This window comes from Homarus americanus, unplaced genomic scaffold (assembly GCF_018991925.1).
Source record: "Homarus americanus isolate GMGI-L3 unplaced genomic scaffold, GMGI_Hamer_2.0 scaffold55395, whole genome shotgun sequence".
Classification (NCBI taxonomy): Eukaryota; Metazoa; Arthropoda; class Malacostraca; order Decapoda; family Nephropidae; genus Homarus; species Homarus americanus.
This window is the reverse complement of record NW_024725047.1, coordinates 78819-90669: the sequence shown is the minus strand read 5'-3', so window position 1 is coordinate 90669 and position 11851 is coordinate 78819.

Sequence of the window (11851 nt, the reverse complement as noted above, 5' to 3'; positions counted from 1 at the left end):
TATTCTAGTATAATCTTTAATATAGTAATCACTGAGAAGATGTACCAGTTTCTCATATCACTTGGTGTTACAGTTTGTGTGTGGTGGTTTAAGGGGTTGGTGTCGAGATTAGAAAGATTGATTGATGGCGAACATAAACTGTGTGTGTGTGTGTTTCCTTCTTTCAACTGCGAAAACAAAAGCCATGTGGCATGGTCGTGTTGTACCTCCACCCCTTCTCTTATCAGGAACGCCCTTGGACTGGGTTAATGAGACAAAATAACTGGGTGTGCATGTAACTAGCACACGTTGTCAGATCCCTGAAGTCCGCTATCTTCAAGACATATGCTTTCGGCGTCTCGCTCCCCTCTCTACCATGTGCAGGGGTTCCCTTGGTGCCACCATCCCTGTACTTCTCACCATGTACAAGTCCTTTCTTCGTTCCTGTGTTGACTACGCTGCCCCTGCCCTCGTCAACATTACTCGGACTGCTGTCAACCGTCTCGAAGTTATCCAGAGGAAAGCTGCTCGTATCATCCTTGAGGCCTCTCAGTGGACACTCTACTTCTCTATATACCGAACTTGGTCTATCCCCCCTACAGGATTGTGTCCAGGAGTTTTACCTAAAATCTGCCGTTTCCATTCTATGGGATCCTCAGGGCAACTATGTCCAAGCCAACTTGACTCCTGCTATCCGAGGCCGACCTCCATCTAGAAGACAGTGGCGAGGGTCACTCATCCGAGCACTTCAGGAACACGACCTCCTGCCTGATAGTGTTGTCACCCCTGTTGTTGGTTCGTCTCCTTCTCCCTGACTGGATTTTCAACCTGAAGTGATTGCCCTCGGTAGACCGCTCCCAAAATCCCAAATACCACCTCTCCAGGAACGTCCACTGGTCCCCAGGTAGGGTCGTCCTCTACACTGAAGGTTCTGTTGACCCCGCTACAGGTCGGGCCGGGTCTGGTGTCTACATCTCCCGTCCTGATGCCCGAGCCTATCAAACTGTCTCTCAGAGTTTCTGATGGGGCATCCTCCACTCAGGCTGAACTAATAGCCCTCCTTGCTGCCCTTATCGCTGAGGAAGAAGCAGATGGTGTCTGCCCCTTGCTTGTCTGCTGCGATTCCATGTCTGCTCTCGACAGGATCGCATTTGGATCAGGGTAAAACAAGGGCCTCATCCTCCGAATACGAGGGTTAACATCCACACTTCAGGATGCAGGCCGTCCTGTGACATTCCTATGGATACCCAGTCATGTAGGTATCTTGGGGAATGAGGCAGCAGATGGCCTTGCCAAGACTGGCTGCAACAAGGCTACACCTGAATACGTTGTTCCTCGAACACTTTTACAGCTTAGGACCCAAATTCGCCGCAAACAGAGAGAAGCTCGGGAAGCAGCCATCCCCCTAGACTCCCCGCCCACCTGGTATGATGTCCTCCGTAAACTTCCTGACCTCTCGTACGTCTATGGGAAAGGGTGGCGGAAAGGGGACGTGATTGCTGCCCGTATCATCATTGGGTATGACTTTGCTTGGGAGATTGGTATCCCCGCATCCCCTGAGCAACGCTCTTGTGCATTATGCAGAAGACCCGACAGCCGCACCCTTATACACTACCTCCTAAGATGTCCCCACACACAACGCTTCCGTGACGCCTGCTGGACCACCACTCCACGACCCTCTGACGGAGACACGATGATCCTCCCCATACTGGCCAGATATTATGTAAATAACATTGATTATGTGTTAAAGGAATATCCTTCCTTCCTTAGGCTTTAGGAAGCCCCTTTATAATATTTATACTGTATATACTTGTCACACTTGCCAGATGCTTCTGGTGTCATTGTACAGGAGTACCTAGTGACAGCACTAGGATCCCACTTCCTCTATCAAGGAATAAACAATTGAAATTGAAAAAAAAATGATGCTAAATGCGTAAAAAGAACGTACAGTTGCCAACTTGCTATGATTGCAACTAAGTTTATGTGTATTATTTTTCTGGAAATGGTGTCGGTAAATAATGAAGACAACATTCTAACTGAATTTGTTAATAATAATTTGATGAAACTGTTTAATTCTGGAATAGAAGTAGATGTCTCATACGTTTGGCAGTTTTGTAGTTGGGCTGTAGCCTGCCTTCATGGACGAGACGCCACTGCAAGAAACTATATTAAGAGATAGGAACACATTACATACATTGAATTATAAGTAACCGATTGAATACAATATTTGGAGTTTGATGAAAGAAAGGAAAAGAGGAGTGTGTTTGTGTGAGTGAAACGTATAGGTTAGGCTTACAACTGTTTATTAAGATACCTGCGGCAGAAATAAAGGGGTCTCATTCATGGTACAGTGGTCCCTCGGTTAACGAGCACAATCCATTCTAGAAGGTTGCTCCTTAACCGAAACCATTGTTTCAATGGGTTTTTGGGTAATTGGTTCCAGCTCACCGAAAATTACATTCAAACTAAAAATAAATGCTGTAAAGTACACTTACTTTGAGGTGTACATGTAGAAGGCTCCTGGTTGATGATGATGGGAATTAGAATGGGGGTGGAGGAGAAGGGAGAAGAGAAGGCATTGGGGTGGAAGAGAAGTCACCCCATGGCACCATTTCACCCATATAATTTTAGTTCTCTTGGTGTAATTCAAGATTATTTTCTTTAAATCAACACTGCACTGCATTATATATTGTCAATATGTAAAATAAATTTCAAAATGACCAGTAATTTGCTTGGAAACACAGAAAAAAAGCGTTTAGTTGAAGAGAGTCTCAAGCAAGATGTTACCTCCACTGAAAAGACACAAAGACTAACGCCTGTATGGTGTGTTGAGAGGCTGGATGGTGCGCCACAAACAAGTTTCTTTACCTTCAATTATGTTCAATAATTGTTAAAATGACTAAAAAATTTAATATTAAACTTTTAAAATTATTGAACAGTATAAACTTCTTGATATTTAGTAAAAGGGTAAGGAATTTAAGCCCTAGAACCGATTACTGTATTGGCGGACTAATACTACAGCTGGTGGACCGCCAAATGCAAGCTTAAACATGTGGAGGTCAGCTGGTAAGAAACTCGTTAATTGAGGAATTGCTCGTTAACCGAAATCAAGAATCTTATGGAAGGTAACTCGTTAACCGAAATCTCGTTAACCGAGGCGCTCGTTAACCGAGGGACCACTGTATATAATAACACATGATTTTATAATAATTTTATTGAAGACATATCACAGCTAGACAAAAACAATTACGAATATAAATGAAAAGTATAGGACATAAAACAAGTACTGTATATAAAATGAAAAAAAAAAAACACCAGTCATTCAGGTATAAACTAAAGATTCATTTCAAAAGAAGTTACATCAGTGCTGTAAATAAAGTACCATTGTGTTAGTTACGTGACCTTGAGTACAGTAAAAAGTACTGTATAACATCATAACAAACTTCTTATAACTTGGGTAGTTATAAGAACTGATAACTGTATGTATTTTATAACACCGATAATATACATAGAAATATACTGTATAGCACTGAATTTGTATAGTTGTATAACCATCAAACACCTGTTCTGTATACTCGAGTATTTACATCAAATGGTTCCTTAAAAATCATACACTGTGTTGCATATATATATATCTGGCCTTTGATAGTGATGAGTGTTGTGTTGGTGTGAAGTGTTGGTGAAGTGTTGGTGAAGAGTGTTGTGAGTGTTGGTGAAGAGTGTTGTGTTGGTGTGGAGTGTTGGTGAAGAGTGTTGTGAGTGTTGGTGAAGAGTGTTGTGTTGGTGTGGAGTGTTGGTGAAGTGTGTTGTGTTGGTGTGGAGTGTTGGTGAAGAGTGTTGTGAGTGTTGGTGAAGAGTGTTGTGTTGGTGTGGAGTGTTGGTGAAGATGTGTTGGTGTGGAGTGTTGGTGAAGAGTGTTTTGAGTGTTGGTGAAGTGTTGTGTTGGTGTGAAGTGTTGGTGAGTGTTGTGAGTGTTGGTGAGGAGTGTTGGTGAAGTGTGTTGTGTTGGTGTGGAGTGTTGGTGAAGAGTATTGTAGTGTTGGTGATGAGTGTTGGGGGTGATGTGTTGGTGAAGAGTGTTGTGTTGGTGTGAAGTGTTGGTGTGGAGTGTTGGTGAAGAGTGTTGTGTTGGTGTGGAGTGTTGGTGAAGTGTTGTGTTGGTGTGGAGTGTTGGTGAAGAGTGTTGTGGTGTTGGTGAAGAGTGTTGTGTTGGTGTGGGTGTTGGTGAAGATTTTGTGTTGGTGGCGGTGTGGTGAAAGTGTTGTGAGTGTTGAAGTGTTGTGTTGGTGTGAAGTGTTGGTGAAGTGTTGTGAATGTTGGTGAGGAGTGTTGGTGAAGGGTGTTGTGTTGGTGTGGGTGGTGAGTGTTGGTGAAGAGTTTGGTGAAGTGTGTTGTGTTGGTAGGAGTGTTGTGTTGGTGTGGAGTGTTGGTGAAGTGTTGGTGAAAGAGTGTTGTGTTGGTGTGGAGTGTTGGTGAGAGTGTTGTGTTGGTGTGGAGTGTTGGTGAAGTGTGTGAGTGTTGGTGAAGAGTGTTGTGTTGGTGTGGAGTGTTGGTGAAGTGTTGGTGAAAGAGTGTTGTGTTGGTGTGGTGTTGGTGAAGAGTGTTGTGTTGGTGTGGAGTGTTGGTGAAAGTGTTGTGTTGGTGTGGAGTGTTGGTGAAGAAGAGTGTTGTGAGTGTTGGTGAAAGAGTGTTGTGAGTGTTGGTGAAGAGTGTTGTGTTGGTGTGGAGTGTTGGTGAAGTGTTGGTGAAGAGTGTTGTGTTGGTGTGAGTGTTGTGTTGGTGTGAGTGTTGGTGAAGTGTTGGTGAAGAGTGTTGTGTTGGTGAGGAGTGTTGGTGAAGAGTGTTGTGTTGGTGAAGTGTTGGTGAAGAGTGTTGTGTTGGTGTGGGTGTTGAAGTGTTGGTGAGTGTTGTGTTGGTGTGGAGTGTTGGTAGAAGTGTTGGTGAAGAAGTGTTGTGTTGGTGTGGAGTGTTGGTGAAGAGTGTTGTGTTGGTGTGGAGTGTTGGTGAAGTGTTGGTGAAGAGTGTTGTGAGTGTTGGTGAAGTGTTGTGTTGGTGTGGAGTGTTGGTGAAGAGTGTTGTGTTGGTGTGGAGTGTTGGTGAAGAGTGTTGTGAGTGTTGGTGAAGAGTGTTGTGTTGGTGAGGTGTGTGAAGTGTTGGTGAAGAGTGTTGTGTTGGTGTGGAGTGTTGGTGATGTTGGTGAAGAGTGTTGTGTTGGTGTGGAGTGTTGGTGAAGTGTTGGTGAAGAGTGTTGTGTTGGTGTGGAGTGTTGGTGAAGTGTTGGTGAAGAGTGTTGTGTTGGTGTGGAGTGTTGGTGAAAGAGTGTTGTGTTGGTGTGGAGTGTTGGTGAAGAGTGTTGTTGGTGTGGAGTGTTGGTGAAGAGTGTTGTGTTAAGTGTGGAGGTGTTGGTGAAGAGTGTTGTGTTGGTGTGGAGTGTTGGTGAAGTGTTGGTGAAGAGTGTTGTGTTGGTGTGGAGTGTTGGTGAAGTGTTGGTGAAGAGTGTTGTGTTGGTGTGGAGTGTTGGTGAAGAGTGTTGTTTTTGTTCTCTAACTAACCTGGATATATATCATGGTATGGTTCATGGTGTGGCAGGATATATCATGTTGTGGTAGGATATATCATGGTATGGTTCATGGTGTGGCAGGATATATCATGGTAAGGTTCATAATGTGGTAAGATATATCATGACATGGTTCATGGCATGGCAGGATATAGAGGTTTCAGTCCTAATAGACTCCAGTGTAACCCAATTACACAGGACCACAGAGCAGTTCAGAGATCTTAATAAGGTCAAATTTACAGCCTCACAATATACCTGTCGAGGTTAACTGTTAAACTACCTACACTAGAGTCAACCTGGAGAGTGTGTTAAGCCATGCTGGAGGCTTTAAGGGTGTGACACTTGGATTTAGTAGTTTGGGTCAGAATTTCTTAATATCTTAGGAAAATATTGTCAATGTGAAGACAAGGCGGAATTAGTCATTAGGTTTACCAACGTGTTAACTGGTGTGTGTGTGTGTGTGTGTGTGTGTGTGTGTATCTCTATTACTAAATTAACAGGAAACAGAATGCGTGGCAGTACAGTTTTTAAGTATTACATCCAAAAAGGGTAAAAGAGAGCATTGTGTTGTGTGAACATTGTTTTGGTCAGGTTGCAGCTCACATTGACCCAAGTTGTAAATAACCCTCGTCCTGCTGGCCTTCAACCTAACCTAACCATTAGTATTAGGAGCATTATGGACAAGTGATGCACCAGTGTTCACCCAATATTTGAACAGAGGACAGATCTAGATTCTCAAAAGTATATAGTATCATCTTTTCTCCCCAAGATACAGTATTCCCTTAAAGCTCGTGGTTTTAAAGCTTGTGTCCCTCAGAAACTCACGGATTGCCATGGAAAATAAATAAAACAAATCTGAGGCTGTGTGCCAGGAATCAAGAGGAGTCAACACTACAGAGCACCATCTTTCCCAGGTCATAAGATGTACCCTATAATTAACAAGGTATAGTATATTTTGGAAAAAGAATTTGTGCAGATTTAATAGCCAACTGTACTGGTAAAGCCAAGTCACTGGCTATATGGTGTCATGTTTCTCACTACCACAGCTCACTATCACGTTATGGATCTATTATCAAACATTTGTTGGTGTTATTAATAAAATTGACCTAATATAATACAAGAGGATATAATTATACGTATAGGTACCTATGGTATACACAGACAAATATTCAAAGTACCAGGCATGTTCACTAGGATTGATTACAGCCTGTGCACCAGATCACCTGATGTCCATACAGTGTATTTTATGTTTATTTTTATTTATTTATGTTATTTCATATTTATTATATTACCTTGTACATACATAATGTTGTTATACATGTGCATATAGTTATTTATATATGCATTTTGCACACTCCTGGTACTGGCAGGAAAGACTCATGGATTTTGCTTTGTCAAGGGACCCATTTTACCTCACCCCAGCGACCTTTAATGGAATACTGCACAGGAACAAAGTAATACAAAATATTACTACAACTAAACCTAAGGCCAGATTAATTCTCTTACCATGAATCTGGGGCAACAAATTAAATGCAAGAATCTTTGAGCAGAACAACAGAACTACCATGTAAAGTTAATACTGTAATTAAATAGACATAAATTGATATAAAGTAAAATCATCTGAAACATGACACAGTACAGTACTTCACTTCTGTATTCCACTTAACTAATAGTGTATCAATTAAAACAGGTGGTTGAACAGAATGACAATAACCATTAAAACCTTTCAGAAAAATCTTGTTCATTAAAAAACCCAAATATGTACTACGCACTGTACATTATATACCATACACTATATAAACACTTTGCACAAGATGACAGCTTCAATTATCACTAAGGTGTAGAGGAGGGTTGATGATAACAATATCTGACGGTGAAATATAAAAATAATCCCACATAATTAACTGCAAAAAAAAAGAGCATATGCCTTGATTTATAACTTGTGACAGCAATATTTCTATACAACACATAATATACTTGTAGACCAAACGTGTAAGGCTTGTAAGATCTCATCTACATAACAAGAGTTGGGGTACAGGGCAGGATCTACACAGATTATGAAAAATATTTATAATCCTTGTAAGAAAAAAAAGAGCAATACAGTGCAATACATTGTCTAATTTTGAAACAGGTGACTGACTGTAGAGGGCAGGAGGCTGTGTGACTGTAGAGGCAGGGGCTGTGTGTGTCTGTGAGGCAGGGGCTGTGTGACTGTGGGGCAGGGGGCTGTGGACTGTAGAGGGCAGGGGCTGTGTGTCTGTGGGCAGTGTGTTGACTGTAGGGAGGGGGGCTGTGTGACTGTAGAGGCAGGGGGCTGTGTGACTGTAGGGGCAGGGGCTGTGTGACTATAGGGCAGGGGGCTGTGTGGACTGTAGAGGGAGGGGCTGTGTGTCTGTAGAGGGCGGGGGCTGTGTGTCTGTAGAGGGCAGGGCTGTGTGTCTGTAGGGGCAGGGCTGTGTGACTGTGGGGGCAGGGGCTGTGTGACTGTGGGGGCAGGGGCTGTGTGACTGTAGAGGGCAGGGGCTGTGTGACTGTAGAGGGCAGGGCTGTGTCTGTAGAGGGCAGGGGCTGTGTGCTATGGGGGCAGGGGGCTGTGTGTCTGTAGAGGGCAGGGGGCTGTGTGTCTGTAGAGGGGCAGGGGCTGTGTGTGTCTGTGGGGGCAGGGGGCTGTGTGTCTGTAGAGGGCAGGGCTGTGTGCTGTAGAGGGCAGGGGGCTGTGGACTGTAGGGGGCAGGGGCTGTGTGACTGTAGAGGGCAGGGGGCTGTGTGACTGTAGAGACAGGGGGCTGTGTGACTGTAGAGGGCAGGGGCTGTGTGACTGTAGAGGCAGGTGGCTGTGGCTGTGAGGGCAGGGGCTGTGTGACTGTAGGGGCAGGGGCTGTGTGACTATAGAGGCAGGGGCTGGTGACTGTGGGGGCCTGTGACTATAGGGCAGGGGCTGTGTGACTGTAGGGGCAGGGGCTGTGTGACTGTAGAGGGCAGGGGCTGTGTGTCTGTGAGGGCAGGGGCTGTGTGACTGCAGGGGGCAGGGCTGTGGGCAGGGCTGTGTGACTGTAGAGGCAGGGCTGTGTGACTGGAGGGCAGGTGGCTGTGTGACTGTGAGGCAGGGGCTGTGTGACTGTGGGGGCAGGGGCTGTGTGACTGTAGAGGGCAGGGGGCTGTGTGACTGTAGAGGGCAGGGGGCTGTGTGACTGTAGAGGGCAGGGGGCTGTGTGACATTAGTATACAGTACATTAAGTCTATTTACCTTTGGGGGCTATAAAGGTAATCATCTGCTGTCCATCACCTTAATATAATATAGACAATATTCATTTCTTTTTTAACTTTCAAGCAATTTTTCAGCCTTCCTATAATTTCCATGACCAAATAAACTAACTGTATGGTCGAGCTGAGTGGAAAGTCTTCTTAAATATTTTCTATGCATTCACACACACCTTAATGTTAGTGTTGGGGCAAAAATGCTGTTGTTTTTTAATCACTGTCACTTTACTGTACTACACTTTACTTTAGCCTTGTCACCGCTGATTGATATGTTAGCCACTTAAATGCTCTCTTGGGTGTAGGAGAGTAGGCTACAGGTCTATGTGACTCTGATGTATATTATAGCATTCCTCTAAGTCAGTGGTCCCCAACCTTTTGTGGGCTCTGGGCCACATTTATTATTGTAAATATAGTGGAGGGAGCCAAAACTTTGGATTTGTATTCAAGAAACAAAAATCTCATATACAGTGGTCCCTCGATTAACGAACACAATTGGTTCCACAGAGTCGTTCGTTAACCGAAAATTTCATTAACTGAATCTATTATTTCAATGGGATATTGGGTAATTGGTTCCAACTCACAGAAAAAGTACATACAAAGTACTGTACAGTATACCGGTAATAGAATTAACAAAATATTAAATATTAACTAAATACAGTACTGTACTGTACTGTATAATAATGAATGAAAAAGCAGAATACTATATTTTAACTTACTTTGAGGTGTGTATGTCGTATTCCCGGCAGGTTTGTTTACATATCAAATGGCTGATTGTAGAGGCAGTAGATGATGTCATGCCATATTCTTTACAGAGTGCATTGGTTCTAATGCCTTCTTCATGTTTCTTAATAATTTCCTGCACTGTATATTATCAATATGTTAACTAAATTTCAGAATGACCAATAATTTTAATATAAAAAATGCAAAAATATTCAGGAGCACAACTTTCTTGATATTTACGCCACTGGAAACGAATGTAAACATAGAACCAATTACTGTATTGGCGGACTAGCCGATCAGCTGATGAGCACAACAAAGCGTGTTTCTCGTAATGTTTTCGTTAATCGAAGTTTTGTTCGTTAATGGAATTGAAAATCCTTATGGGAGCTAATTCGTTAACCAAAATTTCGTTAATTGGACCGTTCATTAATCGAGGGACCACTGTATATTGTAGAGTTATTTGCAGTTGTACACATCTAACTGTTACCAGTTACATACTTTATACATTTACTCTTGGACAGGATGTGTGTATTTACCCCAGTGAGAAGGCTGGCTCTCTATCTGAGCCCAGTCTGGGGTAAATACAGTATATACGTCTTGTACACGATAGACTCAGGAAAAATGTGGTCTCTCTCTCTCTCTCTCTCTCTCTCTCTCTCTCTCTCTCTCGCTCTCTCTCTCAAACTATAAAGTTGTATCAAGTTATTACATATTTTCATTAATTTTACTCTTACAAAGAACCCCAAATAATTCACAATTTCCTAATAAACTCTTGCAGGCTCCATAATATGGTTGTGGCGGGCGCCCGCGAACTACAGGTTGGGGACCACTGCTCTACGTACTGTGGTTTCCTCCTGTACTAACATTGGACCCACAAAGACCATAATCTGTATACATAGACTCAAAACCTTCATCCAGTATACAGTATGTCTAATATAAAATCAATTATATATACTAAATTATTTCCTATCAATACAATGCACAAAAGTATAGCTGTAGCAACATACAATGCACAAAAATATAGGTGTAGCAACATACAATGCACAAAAGTATAGCTGTAGCAACATACAATGCACAAAAGTATAGCTGTAGCAACATACAATGCACAAAAGTATAGCTGTAGCAACATACAGTGCACAAAAGTATAGCTGTAGCAACATACAATGCACAAAAGTATAGCTGTAGCAAATAAGTGCACAAAAGTATAGTTGTATAAATACAATGCACAAAAGTATAGCTGTAGCAACATACAATGCACAAAAGTATAGCTGTAGCAACATACAGTGCACAAAAGTATAGCTGTAGCAACATACAGTGCACAAAAGTATAGGTGTAGCAACAAACAATGCACAAAAGTATAGCTGTAGCAACATACAATACACAAAAGTATAGCTGTAGCAACATACAATGCACAAAAGTATAGGTGTAGCAACATACAATGCACAAAAGTATAGCTGTAGCAACATACAATGCACAAAAGTATAGCTGTAGCAACATACAATACACAAAAGTATAGCTGTAGCAACATACAGTGCACAAAAGTATAGGTGTAGTAACATAATGCACAAAAGTATAATGTAGCAACATAACAGTGCACAAAAGTATAGCTTATAAACATACAATGCACAAAAATAGCTGTAGCAACATACAATGCACAAAAGTATAGCTGTAGCAACATACAATGCACAAAAGTATAGCTGTAGCAACATACAATGCACAAAAGTATAGCTGTAGCAACATACAATGCACAAAAGTATAGCTGTAGCAACATACAATGCACAAAAGTATAGCTGTAGCAACATACAATGCACAAAAGTATAGCTGTAGCAACATACAGTGCAACAAGAAACATTAACGGCATCTTGTATATATGAAGAAAATTAGCTGTAAATCATGAGAGAGAACCAACCATTTACCCTTTTCGCTAAAAATACCATAACTCTGTCACCAATACCTAAAGACTAATTTTCTTTCTAAGGCACAATACTTATGGCTGAGTTGCTGTGTATAGTGAAGTTTGATCTTTTATCATATAGTGTTGACATACAGAACAGTTCTGTATCCTGAAGGCCTGTGATGACCAGTGTAAATACAGTACAGTACAGTACAGTTTTTTCTCCAGTGCACCTATATTAAACACACTTATTAATTTATACAATATATCAATACATTTGTTCTACATAAACATATAAGAAAATCCTTCAATACCATTAAGAAAATATACCAATACTGTATAGTTTTCTCTTCAGCTTAATCATATCGACAAAAATACAGTATCATTATGGGGTTTACACTGATACAGTACAGTTCACTATTAACCAAACAGAGATAGCA